Source organism: Loxodonta africana, chromosome 8 (assembly GCF_030014295.1).
Source record: "Loxodonta africana isolate mLoxAfr1 chromosome 8, mLoxAfr1.hap2, whole genome shotgun sequence".
NCBI lineage: Eukaryota > Metazoa > Chordata > Mammalia > Proboscidea > Elephantidae > Loxodonta > Loxodonta africana.
Window position 1 is genome coordinate 87,732,624 of NC_087349.1, and position 19,635 is coordinate 87,752,258.

The window sequence follows — 19,635 nt, forward strand, 5'->3', positions numbered from 1 at the left end:
TTCTACTTTGTCCTATAGGGTCACTATAAGTCAGAATCAACTAGAAGGTAGGATGTTAAAATGTTTCAGTGTATTTCAATTACAGTAAATCCACATCAAATTTCAGGCCACACTTTCTCCACAAAGATCACTAGTAAAAAGATGTGAGGCCTGTGGTTCTTTGAAATTACGACTAATTACCAAATTACATATAAAGCTGAGCTATAACATTAAGTTGTAGGAAAATGGAATGTGACATTTCCTAGATTTGTGTTCCTGGGAATAATACCTCACTGAAAATTAAGGATTCATCAAATACAGCAACAATTGTGAGGACGGCACAGAACTAGGTGATGTTTCATTCCGTTGTACACAAAGTTTCTATGAGTGGGAGCTGACTTGACCACACCTAACAAGAAGAACAGAACCAGATCAGGTTGTTTCTTAGCTGCCCCTTTGCCAGTTTCAGATTCAGCTTTTTGAGGTCTTATCACTTGTTCACAGAAACCCTGGTGGCATAGTGGTTAAGAGCTACAGCTGCTAACCAAAAGGTCAGCAGTTCAAATCCACCAGGTGCTGCTTGGAAACTCTATGGATCAGTTCAACTCTGTCCTACAGGATCACTGTGAGTCAAAATCAACTTGATGGCAACAGGTTTGGTTTTGGTTTTGACCACTTGTTCATCTGCTTTCCAGCTTCCAAAATTTTGTGGCATCGTTCCTTCTTTCAGTCTTAATTCTTCTTGTAGAATTATCTCTCAAAAACTTTTTTCTGTCATTAGAGGGTTTTGCGGACAGAGGGGGGATAAATGAAAGTGTATGGTTTGTTATTTTAAACTGTACCTATTTTATGTGAGAATTCCTCCCCTTATGAAAATGTTACACTCTTTATATATTTTAGTCAAATGTAATTTTGTTTATAAAATATATCTCCTTATGAGGAATAGGGTGTGAAGTAACAGTTTAATCCTCAAGTGGGTAATAATGAGTTTGGTTTCATACACTTCTGACAGGTGCCAGGAGTTATGTGCTCTAGTTCTTACATATTTAAAATACGTAATTTTAAATATGTAAGAATAGAAATCTACAGGAGTCATTCTAAAATATATTATGTATTATTTTATTGTCATTAGGATAGTCTGTATTTATTAATATTAGGTTCAATTGGGATTGGGAAAAATCCTCAAGTAACAGTGACTTAAATAACATAGGAATACCTTTCTTTCTTATATAAATGAAGCCCAGAAGTTAAGCTGACCAGAATTCATAAGGAGGCTCCAAGATCAATAGGAACCAACTCCTATCTTCTTTGCTCTTCCATCCTCAACATGTGGTTTCCTCCTTATGGTTCAAGATGGCTGCTTGAATTCTAAGCCATCATATTCTCTTTTCAGCCAGCAGGTAGACAGAAGGGGGAAGAAGGGTACATTCCCTTTTCTTTAAGGACACTTTCCAGAAATTGCATACATTACTTCCACTTATATCCTATAGGCCAGAAATTAGTCATATCATTGTATCTAGTTGCAAAGGAGCCTGGAAAATTTAATCTTTATTGTAGATGGCCCAACAAAACATAGGTGTTCTATTGCAAGGAAGAAGGGAGGAACAAATACAAGGAGATAACTAGCAGCTTCTACCACAATATCTAAGAGCTCAAATGTATATAAGGGCATTTGGTCCTTGGGAGTAGAATATACTAAAGAACAAAAAGAGGGGAAACAAGGAAGAAGAAAGTAGTGTTTGAGGAGAAGGTGAAGAGGACTTCAAGATGGAGGGAGAGAAGGAAACTGTAGTAGATGAAGAAAGCACTGGACAGAAGGTATGGAGCCAAGGTTCTATTCCTGGTCCTGTAGTTACCTGTATCATCTTAGGCAAGTCCTTACCTCTTTGTACCTGGCTACTTTATTAATATATTGAGAACCATCTAATAATGAACGAAAAGACCAGGAATGCCCTAGGAGGTAGGGGTAGTTCAATACCCATAGGTTTACTGTGCACATTCGAAATCTGTGGCACTAAGTTAAATTTAAGAACATGAGCTAAATTCCCAGTATTTTAAAGATGGCTTCTTGTTTTGACTTAGTTGGATAACCTTGGAAAAATTCCTTAACTATTCTTGGTCTACCTTTTCTTATCTGTGAAAATGAGGTATTTGTCTAGACTCACAGCTCCCAAACTATATGCCAAGTTGCTTTAGGGTGCTACAGTGAACGTACGGGAGTATTGCAGGATATTTTGAATTTTCAAGGGAAATACAGTGATGCTTGACATCTGTCAGACACCAAGCAATATACTAGCTTAAGACAGTTCACAATTTGAACATTAGATCATACTACATTTCTTTAGATGATGTCACCTCTTTGTAAAACTGGGTTTTTGGCCATTGCTGTAATAAAAAGCAAGTGCTACACAAAAATCAGTGTAGAACAGGAAAAGAAGGTGATGATGTCCAATTTGATTCCAAGGTTTGAGATATACAGTACCAAACAGGTGCATACATTTCATTAAGAAGTAATTGTGGCTGTTAACAAATGAAATAAAAACATGATTTTCTCTTAATTTATGCTTAAAAAAAAACTGCCTACTAAGTTGTTATGGCATAAATACTTAGTAATTTCTTGGACCTAATTATTATTTTTTTTAATTACTTAATAAATGTGACAATTTCCAGTACCATAACCATCCCTCAGATATGATTGATCAGACTGATGCCCTGGGACCTGAATGTTGTGAGACGAGAAAGCTAGGGTGTGACTCGGAGGAGGAGGTAGGCCTTCCATGTACTCGTAAGAGTAAGAACAGCATGGTTCCAACAAGGAATGCTGGAAAATCTGTCTCTAGATCACTCTTTGATCACAGTTTGGATCATCTGAGGTCATATGTGCTCAAAAGAATTTCCTTTCCATTCTCAAATTTAGAGTTAGGTAACTGACACTTAAGAATACCTACTTCTTGCTGAGGGAGCTGCCTTATTCCTTCATGAGATAGATTCTCTGCCAAGGGCCGTGCAGAGATTTGTTTCTGGCAAGCAAAATTGGAACTTGGAGTACATTTTCATACAGAACAGTTTTATGAATGACTTCATATAGTTTAACCACTTCATTTTTTGTTACTGTGTGCCATCGAGTTGATTCCAACTCATAGAGATCCTATAGGACAGAGTAGAACTGCCCTGTATGGTTTTCAAGGCTGTAATCTTTACAGAAGCAAATTCCCACATCTTTCTCCTGCCGGGTGGCTGATGGGTTCAAACTGCTGACCTTTAAGTTAGCAGCTGGGTGCTTAACCACTTTGCCACCAGGGCTCCTTTAGTACAATTTTTAGTACTTATCAAACGTGGAAGAACATATTTGTGACATTCAGATATTTGAAAAGCCTGTCTCGTTTACTGACAGATGAAATGCTCAAATGACTGACAGCACCTTTCCCAAACTCTATCAACTATAAAGTGGCCAAATTCCCCAGAGCAAACAACAAGCCAGATCTCTGGGAAAGTCAAACAAGCTTTAATGTTCATATACACTGACTGATTAGAAAAAGAAAATTTTGTTTATATCAAGGAATCTTTGTTTTATTGAAAATATTAACAACGAGTTGCTAAAATTGCTGCAAGCTTAAGATGCCTTCCTTTGAATTGGTTTCTCAATCATGCAGGAACCCATCCTGACTGTAGAAACTACTCTCTTGTACACAGCAGTTAAATAAAAAAAGAAACAAGAAAATTCTGTGTCTGTCTTAATTACCGAGTGCTGCTATAACAGAAATATCACAAGCAGATGGCTTTAACAAAAAGAAATTTATTCTCTCACAGTTTAGGAGGCTAGAAGTCCAAATTCAGGGCACCAGCTCCAGGGGAAGGCTTTGTCTCTCTATCAGTTCTGAAGGAAGATCCTTGTCATCAATCTTCCCTTGGTCTAGGAGCTTCTCAGGTGCAGGGGTCCCAAGCCCACAGGACGCACTCTGCTCCAAATGCTCTTTCTTGGTGGTATGAGGTCCCCATGTCTCTCTGCTCATTTCCCTCTTGTATATCTCAAAAGAAATTGGCTTAAGACACAATCTAATCTTGTAAATTGAGTCCTACCTTATTAACATAACTGCCACTAATCCCATCTCTCTAACATCATTGAGGTAGTATTTATAACACACAGGAAAATCGCATCAGATGACAAAACGATGGACAATCACACAATACTGGGAACCATGGCCTACTGAAATTGATACACATATTTTTGGGGGACACAATTCAATTCACAACAGTGTCCTTTCCCCAGATTATCCAAATAATGTCCAGCAAATTCACATGGTACAATAATAAGTAGACACAAACGCAGGGCAGATGGTTTCAACATAACCATCCTGCCCTTTTTTATTCTGGAACAGAATTTTGCATGTTATAAATAAAAAGCACTAAATTTAAAGATCAGCTCTTTGTGATCCAGTCTGCTACGTACTTGCTATGATCTTTGTTAAGTCACTTAATTTCTCTGTGCCTCAGTTTCCTCATCCATGTTGTTGTTAATTGCTGCTGGGTTGATTCTGACTCATGGTGACCTCATGTGTGCAGAGTGACCTTTCGGACGCAGATCTCTAGGCCTATCTTCCGAGGTGACTCTGGGTGGGTTTGAGCCACCAATCTTTCAGCCGCTAGTTGAGTGCTTAACCATTTGTGCCACCTAGAAACTCCCCTCATCCTTAAAAGCATTAAAAAATGATATTGGCTGCATAGAATACATATCCTATATACCTGGTCTCAAAATTTCACATTCTTAGTACTCAGAGGTTCAATATGATGCCAGATACTCGTACATTCCGCCTCCTGTGTGAGTGCTTCCCCTATCCTAGTCTTCTAAGTTTACTCTTCTAGAAATTTCTTGCTTAGATTTTAAAATCTGATCTATAGTGCTACTAGTTACATAACTGCCACAATAAAGTTGAAGGAAGTGAAATGTACAGCTGGGGGTAGCATTCCTTCTGAATCCATTTCCCACACTGTTTTGCCTTGCTTACTGGTATGCCTTTAATTACAAAACTAAATTTTTCAGAATTTCAGAAGAAAGTACTTACTGAGCAGTTTGCTTGGGTAAATGATGCTGCCGCCTCTGCCTCTCAACAACCTCCCCTTACTTTTCTAACCACCTGTCACTGCTGACCTTAGAAATAATCTCATGTCCTTGACAGTTTGGAACATGTAAGAATTAATGTTTCTGGGGGAAATCACTGGATTACAAAAGCCTGAAATATTCTCAGACACGTTACAAGCTGGGACCAGTCGCATGGAATTATTGGGTCCTTGAAAGAGTGAAGATCCACCTAGTCCTGGGGTATTGCTGAACCCAGACAAATAAAGGTCTCAGCCTCCAACAAAGCAAACAACTTGCAGAAGGAAAGAGTTATGAGTATCACCCAAATGTGCCTTACACTAAAAGAAAATGCAGTGATGCTTGCTGAAGCTAAAAATGATGTTTAAAAAACAGTTCATCTACAAATACTACAAATTAGATTCTGCCAGCTCAGTAAAAACTTGGATTACACATCCCAGGAGCCCCAAACATGAAAGCTTCATACATTTTGGGATTAATCAAGATTAGCCCATCAAGTGCACAGTCTTTTTGCTGTTGTATGTTTTTTTTAGCAATTTGCCGCCTTGGCTTACCCACTGGGTTTTGCCTGTTTTTCCTCATTCTCTACTGTGTCTGTAGACAGTACTGTCTCTGACAGCAAGCTGGATAAACCATCAATTGCATGCTGATGAGGCTGGTTTGCCTTCTTTTGCCAGATTAAATCAGGACAGCTTTCACATTTGGAAAAGGAGAGGATGGCTATGCCATTACCCCCGACCTTTCCTCCGTTTTCTTTTAGCTGGAGCTTTTTTCACTCCACAACTCTCCTTTGTTTTATCCCCAATTTAGGACACTTTCTTTCCTTCATCTTTTCTGCCGGGTAAATGTTTCATTGTCCTGCCAATTTGCTTTCTTGTTTGTTTTTTCTGATCTTACTTTGCTTGCATTTTAATAAGTAAATAAAATTTTAACGGAGTTCAAAGTAAAGTAGAAAGTCTATTCATTCACATTCTAAGAATCAATATTTACAAATTCAATTTTCATATGATAGTAACTGACGCGTTACGAATTTGCGCCAGGCACTCCTTGGAAACTCTGTGGGGCAGTCCTACTCTGTCCTACAGGATCGCTATGAGTCAGAATCGACTCGGCGGCACTGGGTTTTAGTTTGTTGTAGTAACTGATGAGAAAACAAAGACCTAAATACCAGAATTTCCCCAAGTTTTTTTGAGGAACATTTTCTAGAACCTTTAATATGCTAAGGTGCATTGTAAATCTCCAATAAGGGGATATTATAAGCTGTTTCCCAAATTTATTAGATGATGATTTCCCAGAATGCTTGCAGCCAGATTTATACCTTCTAAGCAGCAGTTATATGATTCCTCTTTGAAGATTATAATCAGACCAAGAATGATCAAATCTAAACATTCTGATACTGGGACATTCCCCTACAAACGGCCCACCTAAATCAACCTGTAGTAAACCTTAAAATCAACAAGCTTAGCCCACATGCTCAGAGCTTCCAATCAGCTTTTTAATTTTACCATTCTTAATCATGACAAATAGCCAAGATATGTGGAAAAAAATCTTTAACATGAAATTCAGCTGCCAAAACAAATAAAAGCAACTTGGAAAAATCGGAGACTATGCAGTAAAAAGAAGTTAAAATAATAATATATCTCCCCTTAACACACCTTAGAAAGATATAAGAAGCCATTACATCTATGAAAGAATACAATGCTTTTTTTTAAAATAAGAAAACTAAAAAAGAGCTCTTGGAAATTAAAACTTATAAATTCATGGAGGGGTTAATATCATCTCTATGACAGGAGAAAAAAAGACAGACAGATAGAAAATAGAAGACAAAAGTAAGAGGATCAATCCAGAAAGTCCAAAATCTGCTAACAGGAGTTAGCAAAAAGAGATTGGAGGAAATCACCACAGGAATAATTCAATAAAACTTCTCAGCACTTCAGGACATGAGTTTACTGAATAAAATGATCCATGGAGTACCCAGCACATCTTTATGAAAAACATCATTCTAAAATTTCAGAACTCAACAACAAAAAAATTATTTTTAAAGATTTCAATTAAAAATATAACAAATACCAAGAATCAGAATGACATCAGACTTTTCAGTAATAATAATGGAAACTAACACACAATGGAGAAATACCTTCAAAATTATAAATTCTATACAATTAAATGTGAAAGTGGAATAATGGATTTTAGCAGTTCAAGATCTCAAAAATTTCTCAAGAAGCAGTTGGAAGATATGATCCTTTAAAATAAGAATGTGAAGCAGGGGGGGAAAAAAAGGCATGAAATCCAGGAAACCAGGATTCAATACGAAAGAGAGACAAAGGGAATTCCCTGAAGCAGGGGTCAGCAAACTACAGCCCATGGGCCAAATCTAACCTGATACTTGTTTTTGTATGAACCTTGAGCTAAGAATTTTTCAATATTTAATGGTTAAAAAAAAAAAGAATATTTTGTAACACATGAAAATTACATAAAATTCAAATTTTACTGTCCATAAATAAAGTTTTATTGAAACACAGTCACACTCATCACTTGCATATTGTTTGTAGCTGTTTTTGCACTACAATGTCAGAGTTGAGTAGTTGCACCAGAGACTATAACTATACAACTTGCAAAACCTAAAATATCTATTATATACCCCTTTATAGAAAAAGTATGCCTTACCCTATAGAATGGTAAAGGAAGATTCCAAGATACCAGCTATGTAGCCTAAGGAGCAAATGACCCAACCTAGAAAAAATCAGAAACCATAGAAGAGGGGTCTCCAAAAAGACAAAATGGACAGAATTCTGAAATGTTCAAACGTACTGAAAGGAGGTTTGTATAACTCAGGGAGGATTTGGGGATAAACGAGTTATAAGTGTATTAAAAATTAAATGAAAAACATGGGAATCACTGAAATAAATTAAGAACAAAAGGTGATACCAAAATCAAAAACCAAACCCAGTGCCATCAAGTCAATTATGACTCATAGCGACCCTATAGGACAGAGTAGAACTGCCCCATAGAGTTTCCAAGGAGCACCTGGTGGATTTGAACTGCCGACCCTTTGGTTAGCAGCCGTAGCACTTAACCACTACACCATCAGGGTTTCCAAAGGTGATATAGGAAGAAAAAATTGTTATAGTATACTACATGGTACAGCTGTGGATAGTATTTATATAGTCATAATAATGTAAACACTGAATATTAAAACAAATTACAACATAATCATATGAGGAAAATAGGGAAATTAGAAACATGCCAGGCAAGAGTGAGAATTCTGGCGGCAATAAGAGAAAAAGAAAAATAAATTCTTATTTTCTGTGGGGGACATCAGTAAGTAATGCCTAAAACTAAAAAAATCACAAAGTGACAGTATAAGAATACCTAGTGACAGGAAGATAAATACCAAAAGAAACAGCAAAAAGAATTAAAAGTCATTTCTTCCAGGGAGGAAACGTGATCGAGGCTTCAGGAAAGGAAGGGCTGAGCTTACTGTTTATTAAAGAAAGGTCTGTAAAACTATCTGATTTTTTAAACTCTGTGCATATATAACCTTGATACAAATAAAAGCTAAATCTCATTTTTTAAAAAAAGAAATTCTCACATAGATTTCTGATCGTTTTACATATATTATCAGGCAAGTTTTTCAAATAATGTTTATGAATACATCTCATTTGAAAATTTTAAACTCTTTAAGAAATAAAGATCCTATTTTACTTACCAACATGTAGCTGGTAAGTAAAAGTAAATGGATTTTTTTTAATGGATTATTTTTAAAGTACTCAAATTACTTTGTTCTACTATGTTTACTGAGAAGAACTTGTCTAAATACTAACCACTTCACTAGATCACAAAAAATTACTTAGAAGATTTAATGGAAGCATGTTTATATTATAGAAGATAATATGGTAAGATAGTTAATATAAGAATAAACTATCTGATTAAGTAGGTCATTCAAAGAAGGGCATGTAGTAAGTACTCCTGAGTTGTAGCTAAAAAAATATAAATAAATGTAACATGAACACACTAATGTTACAATTATAAATAAATATAACAACTACTGCTAGTAATTGGACACTCAGTACATCTCCAAATTTGTTTTTTAGTATTACCTTTCAAAGTCACTCAAACATGGCAAACATTTCTTAAATGGCCTAGATTTTGTATGAATTGTACAGAGTTTTTATTTGAAGATTTATACTGGTATTTGTCATCCAATTGAAAGATGGACTAATTAGCTATTTTACTCCCTAATACAACTACAGTAGTTACTTTAGTATTCCCTGTTTTTCAGTTTTAACAATCCTCATGTAAACGATAATATTGTGGCAAATAGCATTTTAGCTAGGAAAATGGCTTACAAACTATTCACTTGTATGTTTATTTTACTAAGGCAGAAGAAAAGTATGCGACTTTGTTTAATACTTACTGTATTTTAAAACTGTGCCTTGAATTCACTTAGAAAATAAATTTTAAAAATCAGAATGGATAGATGTGCTTACTTCCAGCCCTAATTAGGCTATAATTGCTTCTAAGAAGGCGGATGAGGGCACTCTCCCTGTTCTTAATGAAATGTAGCAATTGCTTTTCAAATCACCATCATGAGAGCATCATGCATTTTTATCTATTTTCTACTTCTGTTTTATGTTGTTGTTATATTGGAGTTATACAGGAGTGTGTCTTCTATCATTGCAAAAGCCAGATAAAATAGTTTAACTACTACATCAAATTGGGAAATTATACATATAAATTGTTTACTGCCTATGGATTATGTCTTAAAAGATAAAAGCATGTTTCCCCCTTTTAGAGACAACACTGCCAACACCTTCTCTGCATCACATATAAATTACCTTTTAAGGGACCAGGTGCAATGGGCAAAGAGTTGGCTGACTTCCCAACCCACCTTTGAGTTTTGATTTCTAAATGTACTTGTCGAGTTAGGAATCACAGAAATGCAGAATTTAGAGTTTAAAGACACCAAGAGCTGTTTCCCTGCACTTTTTTGCCTTAGGGGAAAGAGAAGAGTGGGGGATGCTTTGGGGAAGTCATCTTCATTGAAAGGAACTTAATTACTTTTCCTGTGGATCTCCCTGCCTGGACAGGTGGCTGTAAGAGTCCTCTTTATCCCCATCCATTCATGTCAGTCTAAATATAAGAGAGGCCTAGAATTTAAAAATCAGGTTAGACATCCAGATAGCTGTCCAGTTTTGGTCCAGATGCTGGATGAACATAGCATTTGTGTGAAATCATTAGGTGATTTACAGCCAGCAGAACACCAGTGTAGTAGTGGCCCGCTCCCCTCAAACCAGTTTGGGGACAACCCCTGAAAGTGCGCAGGTCCACATTGGCCTGGGACCTTCAGGGAGAGTTGACACTCCATAAAGTATTCTTCTTTAACATGATTTTGGACTCTTAAGAGGCCTGCTCCAGAGTACTCTTGGGAGGTCAGGATATTTCTAACTAACTAGAAATATCTCATAGGGAGGCTGCCTTGAAGTAGCCAGACAAAGAGTAAAACTACTCTTCACTCTGGCTTGTGCATTCGCCACCATTATTCCCTCTACATTCCTATGCCCAGCATGGCATAACCAGATGGGAAGAGGCTTTTCAGCTTCTGCTTGATTGAAGAAAGTTAGTGTAGTTCCATGCATTGATGGATTGAGCTCAGATCTAACTCCTGAAGTGACCTATCGCAGAATCTCTCAGAATACAATTATTATGTTTTGACACTGGTCAAGCTAGAAGCTAAGACACTGAGCCTTTGTATTTGCTGTTCCCTGGCCTGGAATACAGTTCCTTTGGCCAGCTACTCATGCTTGTCTTTGTTTAAATGCCACATTCTTTATGGTAGATCTATCATCCACCCTTTATAGATTCCCTAGTTACTGTCCATCACTGGTGCCATTTATCTCCTTCAGGAAATTATTACATGCCATAATTATTTTAACTGTATGCTTGTTTTCTTATCTCTTGTCTCTCTCAACTAGAATGAAAGCTTCATGAGGTATCTTATTTCCAGCACCTAGAAAGTGTCTATAACACAGTGTTGTTAGCTGTCGGTTAAGTCACCCCAACTCATGGTGACGGCATGCACAAAGGAATGAAATGCTGCCTGGTCCTGCACCACCACCATGATGGGTTGAAGATCTAACTGTTGTGATTCATATGTTAATGAGGCAGCACTCAATCTGCAAGATTAGGTTGTGTCTTAAGTCAATCTCTTTTGAGATATAAAAGAGAGAAGGGAGCAGAGAGGCAGGGGGGCCTGAAACCACCAAGAAAGTAGTGCCAGGAGCAGAATGCGTTCTTTGGACCCAGTTCCTGCACTGAGAAGCTCCTAGACCAGGGGAAGATTGATGACAAGGACCTTCCTCCAGAGCGGACAGAGAGAGAGAGCCTTCCCCTGGAGCTGGCATCCTGAATTTGGACTTCTAGCCTCCTAGACTGTGAGAGAATAAACTTCTGTTTGTTGAAGCTATCCACCTGTAGTATTTCTGTTATAGCAGCACTAGGTAACTAAGACAAACATCATCGCAACACACAAACCTCCGCTGACAAAGGGTGGTAGCTACGCATTGGCCGGAAATCAAACACAGATAACCTACATGGAGAGTGAGAATTCTACCAATGAACCACCACTACACTACATCACACAGTAAACCAAAAAAACCCAGTGCCGTCACACAGTAGGTACACAATAAATATTTATGAATGAACGAGTACTGAAGATTACTGGAACTTTATGTTGAATATTTAAAAAACCTTTATTTTTGTTAAGTATATCTTTTAGGTTTTATCATAGTATTCAACAGTAACAACTCCATAAATCTCAGGACTTAGTTTCTTTCTTGCTCACTTTTTATGTTAGTTGCAGGCTGCTTGTGGCTTTGCGCCAATGATCTTCATTCCAAGGCCTAGGCTGAGGGACTGGCCCCTATCTGGGACATGCCCTGGGTCATCCCATTCTCAGGGCAAAGGAAAAGAGCCAGAGCTGTTGGAAACATACAGTGTGTCTTAAGCCAGGACCTGAAATATGGCACTTCTGATCACATTCTGGCCAAAGCAAGGCATGTAGCCAACCTTGATAATAGAATAAGAAGATGTTTTCTTACAAAATAAAAAGTTACAGAGAAAAAAAAATACAACTAACCACAATAGGATATTGCTCACAAACTGCGATTTACTAATAATTTGTAGCCTGACTTTGTTTATATTGGTGTTTATTCACTCTTTAGTCACTGGATATCTTCAGTTACAGAGTCAGAGATTCTCTATATGCTAAAAATCAAGACTTGTATGTGAGCAGTCCTATTATTCTGTTCCTTTGCCTGATTTTGCCTTTGTAATAGACTTTGGCCTGAGTATTATGTAGGTATTTGTATGTCTGTATCTGTACAATAGGAGCCCAAGGGCCTCAAACTTCTGAGTTTGTTCAGTTTTACCAGTACCAAAGGAAACTGGCATGGATGAAGACAGGCCATATCTGGACATTTAAGTAACAAACTCATGGTGACGGCATGCACAAAGGAATTTAATAAGCAATGTTAAAGTAATTCTGACTGCTAACTTAGGTATCTGTCTACCTGAATTCTTTAATTTCAATATTTGTAATAGATTTCTCTAAAAGTTTTCAGCATTACATTGATGGAAACACTTGTTTGAGATGAAAGTTTTGAACCATGTGTAATTATGCCCTATAGAATAGTGTGGATGGTATTTTTTTACAATTTACAAGAAATTTTCTTTCAGAAAATATTTGCAATGTAAATCAGCCTTGATAGGCTTTATATAGATATTTTTTAAAATTGAGGACAAATGTGTGGGTGGGAAAACTAAAAAAAATGTGAGTTCTATTTTTCTCTGAGTGTTATCAATCATGACATCCAAAAGAGTGGGTACAGAACTTAAGATAAAAGTCTCTCAAGTTCCAAAGACATCTCCTATGGGCCCAAGCCAAAGAGTGAGATTACCATCTCCCTGAGAATTTCCTTCTGTTTACTTGAAGAAAGCTCTGTATCTCTCCTGGCCTCTTCCCTGCAGTTATGCATTTTCAGACGGGTTATCACTTCCTTATAAATCTCATTTTCCAAATTTTTACTATTATTACCCACACTACTTCATTTCAGTTCAGACATCAAAGCTTATGGAAGGCAACAAAAATATGTATCCAGCATATAAACAGAAATGTGCTCCATGTCACAAGGTTTTTTTACTGAAATTAAAGAAATTTCTTAAATTTCACATATACTGATTTATGTAAATTTCACGGGGAACTCCAAAGAGGAACTATCCACTTCACTAACATTTTTCTCAGTATTTAAAACATGCAAGGGAAGAAAGCAAAAATTTAGCGCCTAGTATAAAAGAAACAGCAGCAACAGGTTCATTTCTGTCCCTCCGCTTTAGACACAACTGCATCCATTCTTGATCATTTTAGTAGACGCTATGGTTCACTCAATTTCTCTAATAGTTATGGAATGTGAAATGTCTACATAAGATTGTGGGAAATCATTTTTTTCTTCCTCCTTTGAATCACTACATATGCAAACAAGGTGATATGTCCTTGCATGCTACTGTTGCTAAACTGTGAGCAAAATAAAGAAAAAAGAAAGACTGATTCAGATAATACACCTACGATGCTTGTTGAGTGAACTGTCAAGTAGATTCATGTCTTGCCTTGTCCATCATCAGCCAATCAATGACACTTGAACCTGGGATGACCAGGTCAACTTGCTACCACTGCTACCAAGTGGGGAAGGGAATGCATAGACCACCTATCAGAATGACAATTACTACTTGGAGCTATGGTAATTCCACAAGTGCTGGTCATTGTCCTGCTTAGCAAGAGGTTTCCTAAGCTCCCACAGCTAAATACCAGCTTGCTCAGATCTTAACACAAGGGAAACAAAAAGGCCTTTGGGATATCAACTCCCTGGTGATCCCGGTCTGATCAGAATTGAATTTCACTCTGTTTAGAACAAGGTGTGGGGGGGGGAGGTTTTGTTTTTGTTTTTTAAGGATTAAAGTAAATGAAGCCCTTGAGTGAGCTATGTTCTTTCTTTTGCATATAAATGAATATGAATACAGTCAATAGCCTTTTATCATCTTCCTTCAACCCCCACAGATCCCAGTGACATTTATTTTTTTAGTGACTCGGACTAGAATGTCGTCATAAGAAATAAATCCATCATATTCCTATTTGAGATCAATACTACATATTTACTGTTAACTTGTCATGCTTTCATATGTGTACTTGTTGTAGCCTGTAATCTTTAAATTTGCTCTGGAGATTTGGAGATTTCATCAAATCCTCAAGATCAAAAGCCTTAAAATTTTGTTTGCATTTACATGCAAAGCTTACAAAGTTCTCTTGGGGAAATGGTCATAAGAACATTCTTCAAACCCTTGTTAATCGTTAACTGTCAAAGCCTGAGGGTGAAATCTCAAAGGTTTGTTTTATCAGGGGGGAAAAGAAAAACATTTCGTTAATTTTAAGATTTCTTAAAACTCAGTAGTGAACATGGACAATATTTTTTTTTTATCAGCTCACTTAAAATGTAAGTGCAATTGTTAGTCAAAGAAGTAGCAACTTGTTTTCTCTCTCTGAAAGATAGACGTGGCGTCTGCCTGGAGGATCAGAACTGAAGCAAACCAAGTGGGAAAACTGGATTTTAGGCACATTATTTTAAACCACTCGAGTCCGCAAAGAAACTTTCAGTAACAGCTGTTACTTCGATCATCTCAATACCATTGAAAAATAATATGTAAAATTAGACTACTGTATATTTAACCCTAAAATGTGCAGTGAGCTGAAAGAGATATAAGTCACAGTTTTTAATCTGCCCATCTTATTACAGAATGACTTAAAAATGAAACCATCTAAGAAGACAATGTTAAATCAATTCAATAAAGAGATCTAGTACTTCAGAATTTGAGATCATAAGTTCAACTATATTATAGTATATGTGTTTATTTAAAATATTATTTTATATATATTGCTGTATTTCTATAAAATTTAATTTTATGAAAATTCATTTTAACTGGCTGATTTGCAAAATATTTTTTAAAAACCCATCTGTATGATTAAAAGATGAGAATTACTACAGGAAATTGTTACATGAATATCTTTAAAAATACTCAGACTTTTTAATGAGTCTAGTGTTAGAGTTCACATATGGTCTTAACCCTTACTAATTTTTTAATGATCCTAGATATACCTGCCATCCTCTGTACACATAGGCCTTAAAGCTGGAAGGATTTTCACAAAAATTGAGCATCTTCTGCCTCAAAATATTCGATGGTGACAGCAGCTCTAGCATTTTTTTTTACATCTCCAGATCAAGCTATTAAAAATTTCAATGACATCAAAGAATAAAAAAAAAAAAATGGTAAACACACACACATACAAAAATTTTCTTTTCTAGAATAGTATACCTCAAAAAAGCCCTGGTGGTACAGTGGTAAAGCTCTCAGCTGCTAACCAAAAAGTCCAAGGTTAGAACCACCAGCCACCCCACAAAAGGAAGATGCGGTAGTCTGCTTCTGTAAAGACCACTGCCTTGGAAACCCTATGGGGCAATTCTGTTCTGTTCTATAGGTTGCTATGAGTCGGAATCAACTCAGTGGCAACGGGTTTGGCTTTTTTTTTTTTTTCTTTTTGGTTATACCCAGAAATATTTACTCCCACTCAGGAGGTAATAAAAATGATGGAAGAGAGAATTTTGCCTAGATAGTTTACTTTCTAATATTTCCTGTGTTTAACGTGCTGCATATTTGAACATTCCCCATTTTACATTTCCTGAAGCGAATGAAGCAGCGCAATATCATGCCAACAGATTTTCAGTTTCCAACACTCAATGCCTAAATGATCAGTGACTGAATGAATCTAAATTGTGCTTTCAGGAGGAATAACTGTTCAAAAGGAACTCTTTCTGTGTGAACATTTGTCATTTACTTTCCTTATGTGTTCTTTAACTGTTTATTGCAATTAGTAGAAATACTTTTACCATTTCCGTTTGTTTTTCTCTGATTGGCCAGAGATATTACATTATTCTTGGAAATGCCAGTCAAGGGAATGAGAGTACTTCCAGGAATATAACCACAATGAAGTGATTTGGCCTAAGTACAGGCATTTTAATTGAGTATGTGTAGGCACAGAACATTTCTTAAGATCAGCGTATCAGTCTTCTCAAACTGCAATTTCAAATTAAAGTGCTACTGAAAATTTGCAAGCCTATATTCTTAGCTCAATTTTTACTGCTTTAATCCTCTGGGAGGGGGTGGGGAAGAGTTATACACAGACTCTGAAAAGGCTGATAACTTTACTCCAATTGCTTTTTCCTTTGGAATGTATACTATAACCCCATATGCTCTTCTTGAAGGAAAACAGCTACGGAGATTTAAATTTATTACAGTAATGAGAGGGAAATATTTTTCAGCTTTTTAGATTCTTCAGGGCCAACAAGGCACTAAATTTGCTACTGGTGGTGGTAAGGACCCTCTTCCCTACACCTCTATAGTTCAGTGGTATTTTAGGTACATAATATAATGCTGTATACCATCTGAATCACTAAAGTTCAAATAACTTATGTACAATTTAGCTTCAGCATTACTGAATTTTAATATATTATATTCTTTGAAAATCAATTATTGATATAGAGTTACTCTCAACCATAAAAAACCACCAGTTGCCATCAAGTCAATTCCAACTCATGGTGACCCATATGTGTCAGAATTGAGCTGTGCTCCACAGGGTTTTCAGTGGCTGATTTTTTAAAAGGGTAGAGATTCAAGTCCACCCAGAAGTGTCTCACAAGAAAGGCCTGATGATATACTTCCAAAAAATCAGCCTTGAAAACTCCACGTAGCACAGTTCTACTCTGACACACGTAGGAGACTTCTCTCTGATTAAACTGTAGAATCTACCACAGGCTTTCAGAAAGCTCCTGATTACAAAGATTCCAAATACTACTAAATAGCAAGCACTCCAAAGTTTGGCTCATAAAAATGCACCAAAGGATAAGCAAATTAATTGCTTTTACCATCCTGAGTTTGATCAATTAATGAAAAGAAACAAATGCAAAAAGGATTTTAGATAACTAAGAAACAGGTCTGTTATAGGGGGAAAAAATCACAAAGTTTAGTAAAGCAAAAACAAAATTTTATTCGGCATATACTCAAAAAGACAAAAGTTGAGAAGGGGACAAGCACGCTGCCAGAGCTAATGTCTGCCCAAGTCCAAGGAAATATTACAGAGTAAGCAAGAATGGGAAAACAGACAAGTATGCTGCCACAGCCGTGTCTGCCCCAAGTGCAAGGAAAGTTAGAGTCATCAGTATATATTAACATTACAAATGGGCAAAACCACTGAAAGCTTCACCTTTTCACAGATTGGCTAGAAACTAATCTTACGTTTTGAATTGTCTTTCTTAACAATCATTGGTACAGGTTTCAGTAAAGACAGTCAGGAGGGTCTTCATCAGTCCAACAAACTTCTATTCACTAAATGTTAACAGAAAAAGATAAGAGTGGAAAGTCTTTTGTGTTCTGGTTCCCTAAAAGATATTTTCCAAGATTATTCTATCTATTGTCTTTAAACCTCAGGGCCCAGTTGATGTGTCTTGTGAGTCCTGTTGAGCTCTTGTGAGCCCAACTCCAACTGGGTCACATTCTCTTTGCTCAAGGACAGAGAATAATGACTCCAGCATTATTTCCTGAATCAGGTCTTATGAAGAAGTTAACTATCAAATCTTGGGCATGTAGAACATCAAAATTATCTCTATTTACTAGTAATAACTACCTTTTGTAAATCACATCACAGATTACAAAGCAGATTCACGTTCCTTATTTCATGTTGTCTTCATCCCGACCCAGTGAGAAAGGAATTTTTATCACCCCAACAAATTACCCACTTCAATTACAATGAAGCGCCTAAAGGATAAAGCTAATTAGTGACTACTCCAGAGCTAGTCTTCAGATTCTGAAGGTCCAGCTGCTTCCATTTTACTACGTGGTTTCCAATTGGAGTGCACGGCTAGAATGGAATGTCTCCTAGTATTGGCAGAGTTAACGGGGGATTTGGGGTAATATGTGAGCACCTGAAGGCACTAAGCATCTGTGGGAAGAGAATAACCAAAACGGAAATCCAGAAGATGCTTAGCTTGGCAAAAACAAAATTCACTTACTTTAAAACTTTGTGTAGGTTCTATATTTTTCTCCCATTTAAAGTAGCTTTTTGTTCTATAAATAACTGGGCTTATCTTGTCTTTATTTTGACCACCACTGGTACCAAAATCAACCTTTTCTTACAACCACTTAATCCCCTACATGATAATATTTTGTGACCCCTGCTCCTCTAAAAGAACTATTTCATTCAGAGGTACCTACAAGGAACTCCCAGACTAATGGCTTTCTGTAACATTTTTATAACTAGTTCACAAGTCAAAAGACTTGCACCCAAGGAGTTTCAAGCACAATCAGAAAAATAAGAGGACAAAACTGGATACCCCTTTCTGTTTACCCTTGGAATCCAGGCTCTTTACCATGAATGCGAATTCCTCAGCACAGCACAAGTGTGAATACTAAAGACAAAAGTTGGGAGCGAGGAACCAAAGAAATTAAATCAAAGATTTTTTCTTCTCCCTAAGTCCTCCCTTAAAAACAACGTAAAATGTTCCTGTTTGGGAATGGAGACTAATTAATCACCCAGAGAAATGCTGTTTTGTTTCTGTGTGTGTATTTCTGGGAGGATAGGGAAGTGTCATCATCTTCCACAGAAGGATGCTACCCAGACACATCCAACACTGAGAACTCAGAACTCTGATATCCTACATTTTGCAATGTGTACACACCAGTTTCTATTGTCTTACAAGACAGCTTTTACACTCACTAGGTGTATTAGTTTCCTATTGCTGCTGTAACAAATTACAGCACTTAAGATTAAAATAATATAAATTTATTCTCTTATAATCCCTGAGATCATAAGTCCAAAATCAGTTTCACCAGGCTAAAGTCAAAGTGTCAGCAGAGCTGATTCATTATGGAGTTTCTAAGGGAGAATGTTTTCTTGTCTTTTTCTGCTTCTAGAGGCCATCTGTAGTTTTTGGTTTGTGATTTCCTTCCTCCATCTTCAAAGTGCATCACTCCAATTTCTGTTTCCATCATCATCACACAACCTTTTCCTTTTTTCTCTGATGTTCCTGCCTCCCTCTTCTAAAGGCCATTGTGAGTACATCAGGCCTCTTCTGATAATCCGGGGTAAATTCCCTATTGCAAGAGTCTTAATTTAATCACATCTGGAAAGTCCCTTTTGCTATACAAGGTAAGAGCCACAGGTTCCAGGGGTTAGGACATGAACATATTTGGGAGTCATGTTTCAGCCTACCACACTTGCTAGGGTTGCCTGGCCTAGGGATAAGTTCTATGGAAGTGAGCTGGACTCCCCCATACACTTAGCTCTAAAGCTCTATCCATCCTGAGTACACAAAAGGCAGATCCTGGGACAGGAATTTTCTATCTTCGTAATTCATGGTTTAAAAAAAAAAAAAACAATGGGATAAAAGGAGCTGTGC